Source organism: Medicago sativa, chromosome 7 (assembly GCF_051527215.1).
Source record: "Medicago sativa cultivar Bolivia chromosome 7, Bolivia_mono, whole genome shotgun sequence".
NCBI classification, from domain to species: domain Eukaryota; kingdom Viridiplantae; phylum Streptophyta; class Magnoliopsida; order Fabales; family Fabaceae; genus Medicago; species Medicago sativa.
Genome location: NC_140755.1, coordinates 83725714 through 83730463, shown reverse-complemented (window position 1 = coordinate 83730463; position 4750 = coordinate 83725714).

Genomic DNA, 4750 nt, shown 5'->3' with positions numbered 1-4750 from the left:
GAGCGAATTTGGAAACAATCCGTTAAGCAGATTGTTTTTCAAACAAGACAGTTAAGGGTAAAAGCAAATCAATCCAAATAGAAAATTTTCTAGAAAACACGTTGTTAAAAAAAAAACTCTTTCAAATATGGAAGTTTTCACACCGCATACCTCTCAGTTGCAAAAACCAAAAAAACTCTTAGTGGTGGACGGTGGAAAGAATGGTTTTTATTCGAGTCTGGTTGAAAGACATCAATAACCGTTCGTTGCTTGGATTAAAAATAAAACATTTATGATGGGTCCACCTCCTCAAAGTACATAGAGTTGATAGACGCTCGCTTCAAACATAGTAGACACGCTAAACTGATTCAAAAGACTAACATATTTGATTCTTAGTTTAATGTTAAAAAATGTGTCTTTTTTAAAAGCAATGATTTTTGAAGATAAACAACTTGTGTCATCAAAATTATCGAGTTTAGTTCTCCTATGTACGATAAATAAATTGTCCCACAAGTTTGAAGATAAACAACTTGTGTCATCAAAATTATCGAGTTTAGTTCTCCTATATACGATAAATAAATTGTCCCACAAGTAGGAAGTAGGAGACATAATCTAGACCTATTTAAAGGACATCATTTGTTTTGTTTTTTTTTTTTGAAAGGAAAGGACATCATTTGTTTGTTAACAAAGATATAACGAGTTTTAAAAAAGCCATTTTATAGTATTAGAGGAAAATTCAAAGATATTAGTCCTTTCAACCTGCAAAGTGTGCATAATATGCTTAAAGTGATTTTTACATGATTGATATTAACTCTGCTGCTGTCAGGAGATCGACTTCTCTCCTATCATAGTTGAGTTTTAAATTTAAACAACAAATTGCTATTGATGTCATTTAACGCACTTCTGAGAAAAATTGTTCAACCACCTCACTCAAGAGTTTTTGTAATTGAGGTAATTAGTGTAAAAACCTTCATATTTAAGAGTGAAGACCAATGGAGAAAACTCATCATCAAAACCTTAATTTTCTTCACCTATGATGTGAGGTCGAGTTTGAACTAATCTTTGTTGCAAAAGCCTGCAGTGTTATTCTAATTGCTCAAACCAGAATGGAAGTTTCAAAGTTGTTGCGTTCTTACCTGGTTTTGAGAGTGTGACTGTGAGGATTGAAGTTCTTATGAATGATAGTAGATAGAAAGTAAAAAGGTAACCAACACAAGACACAGGGAACATATTGTAGTAGAGAAAGCATTTAGGTGAAATAAAACTTTAAAACTAAAATAGTATGGTTTCATTCAACTTTCAAGGGTTTACCTTTCTTTTATGATGATGATGACAGTACATACCATATAAAGCGACGAAATCAAGCAACAAAGCTACCCAAAATCTAATTGATAGCTTAATAATGAGACATAAAGAGGAAGGATTATTTAAAAGGTGGGAATATTTGCAAACCCACTCACACCCTCAATCGTTCTTTGCCTTTTGCTTGCAAAAGAGAAGATAATTATTTTCCTAGGAATTTTCACAAGCTCAAAGTTAAATTCAGACATTTAATAATTGAGTAGTCAGTGCTACGTGATTCAGAGTAAAATTAAGGTGAACACACTAGCATTTTGGAATTTTGTTGAATATGGTGCCCAACATTCAATTATTTAATATTTGATACTTTTGACTTTAATTTAAATTTTAGATGTATTTCTAAAATTTGGATAGAGCTTAATTCAACCTCACAAAACCGATTTGTTTGGCAAGAACGACCTCTACTTATAAACATTAGACCTTTTGGAGATTGTTCTATAAACCAAGAGACAATCTAAACATATGTTTATACATGTAGGGCATTCCTCCCCTTACATGCCGGTTTTGTATCCAAATTTAATATGGTATTAGAGTTTCTGCTATCGTGTCATTTGGGTCAAGCTTTAGATGTCTAATCTTGGACATGAAGGGGCGTGTTAAAGGCTCTATTAGTCCCTTAGGTTGCTCAATCCATGAAATAAGTTGATTGAAAGATAACTTCCCATAGAAAAAGTCAATCAGAACCTATCTCGTGATAGGTTGTTTTATAAATTAAGGGGCTTTTGAACAAATATGAGGGTTCAATGTAAGACTTTTTATCATTAATTTAATTTTACCGAATACTGATATTGCACAAAACTATATGATATCAAATAATTGTACTAAAATTAATGGAAGCAGCACCGAAATTAAACACTAGACATTGGTATTCTTTTATGAAGCCAAAAGATGGATGGGCCATGCATATCCAAGAACACTTTTCCTTGAGGTGGGTCTAAAATATCAAGAAAACAATTAAAAAGCAGAGGTTCAAACCGGGTGAAAAAGACTAAAATACATACTTTTTTTTATACAAAGAAACTTATCTTATTTCTTTCATCAACATAGTAAAAATACAAGATGGAATCAAATCAATACCATTTAGCTAGATTCACATCATACTTAATTAAGTGTATTTAAGTTATATATTGGATAATAAGTTAACCAAACTGATTTAGCGTTAGTATCATATGCACCGATGATAGGAACTATGTTGAAGATTGGTTCCTCACAAATTATAACTTTCCTATGACTCATTTCAGAGAGTCCAAAATGTGCATTGCTAAACATAGGCTGTAATAGCTCCACTGACATTTTAAGGCTTACTGGGATGTAGAACCTCGAACTCAGCATGACATGAGAAGAGAACTCGAAATGTTAAATTGTAACAGAAAGATTAGAGCCATAAAAAACAAAAAGAAGAGGGAGTAGACTAAAGTTGATCACTGGCCTTTTAACCAGTGATGTTAAATAGCAACAATAATGGTGTTATAGCGCTATTGCATTGTGAAATTTGAACAAATCATATTGTACCGTGATAAGCTATAAATACTTAATTAAGTTGATTATCCAAACATGACCTTAATATGGAAGCTGAAAAGAAAATGTACCAATGACATCTGATTATCCGTAAGAGGATCTGAGAAATTCTTAGTAACCAAAGATGCAACAAAGCCCAGATACATCTTTTTCTTGGCCATGTTAAAATTATAATTATCATCGTAAACATGTAACAAATGTATTTTTCCCTAACAATGTCTAATGAAAAAAATAAAATATTAATCCTCTTTAAAAGAAGTCTCGGCTATATTTAATTGCAAGAGAGATTCTAGAAAAGCATTATGGTTAATTTGTTCCTAGAAAAGTAAGTCACAACTCACAACAATGTTGAGAATGGCCCCAACAAATTATTCGACGGGATATCAAATTGCTCATGCTGGTAATATGAGCTCAGGTTGGCAGGAATACAATATATGAATATATTATCTTTTAGTACTGTAATAACCAACTTGTTACCAAGCTTAAAAAATTGAGGTCTAAAAGCATTATAATCCTCCAATTCAAAGTACTTGAAGATTTCTCATATGACTAAACTAAACTTAGGTAATACATCATATGACTCATGATAAAATTAGTTAGAGCGAATTTGGAAGCAATCTGTTGAACAAATTGTTTTTCAAACTCAAAACAGTCAAGGCTAAAAGCAAATCAATCCAAATTGAAAGTTTTCTGGAAAACGCTTTGTCAAGAATGGGTGTTTGAAGACTTGAAATTGATAAAAGTTTGATAGGGATGGAATAGTAGATGAATGGAACCCATAAGATAAATTCCTCTATAGTTCCCTCGGAGATGAGGAAGGTTTTTGATGATGTCGTCGATGTGTTTTCTCTTTGGTATTCACTCTTTCAAATATGAAAGTTTTCACACCACATATCTCATCCCAATTACGAAAAACTCTCTTGAATGTGGTGGAAGAATGGTTTTTATCTAAATTGTATTTCGTATTGAAAGACGTCAATAATATTTTGTTGCTTGAATTAAAAAGAAAAAAAAAAGTGGAGATGCTCGTTTATTACAGGAGGGGGATGTTCATCTCTTCAAAGCACGTAAAGTCAACATAAGCTCGTTTCAAACATAGTGGAGACGCTCTGCATATTGAGAACACTAATATACTTGATTCTCCCTTTAATGCTATAAAATGTGTTTTTTAGAGTAATAATCTTTGTAGATAAACCGCTTATGTCATCAATATGATTGAGACCAGTTCTCATATATACGATTAAGTGAGTTTTAGTAAAGCCATCATAATTTATAGCATTAGAGGAAAATTCAAAGATATTAACCCTTTCAATGTAGAACGTTCGTACTATGTTTAAAGTGATGTTACATGATCGATATTGACTCTACGTGATCCGAGGAGATCAACTTCCATCCTATCATTGTAGAGTTTTAAATTCAAGCAGCAAATTGTTACCGAGTCTTTCAACACACTTCCACCCGCTCAAAGTTTGTTGTGTAATGTAAAACTCTTCATATTTAAAAGAGTGAGACCAATGTAGAAAAGACATCATCAACACCTTAATTTTCTTCACCTATTATGTGAAGTCGAGTTTGAACTAATCTTTGTTGCAAAAGCCCGCAGAGTTATTCTAATTGCTCAAACCAGAATAGAAGTTTGAAAGTTGTTGCGTTCTTACATGGTTTTGAGAGTGTGAGGATTGAAATTGTTATGAATGATAGTAGATAGAAAGTAAAAAGGTAACCAACACAAGACACACAGAGAACATATTGTTCTTTTGGTTATTATACTCTAAAAACATTAAAATTCTCTCCAAATTAAGGCTTAAAGGACAACCAAAAGCCCCGCAATTACAAGAAACTATGTTACACTTACCTTAACAGACATAAAAACTGCAAGAATCAGTTATATTGA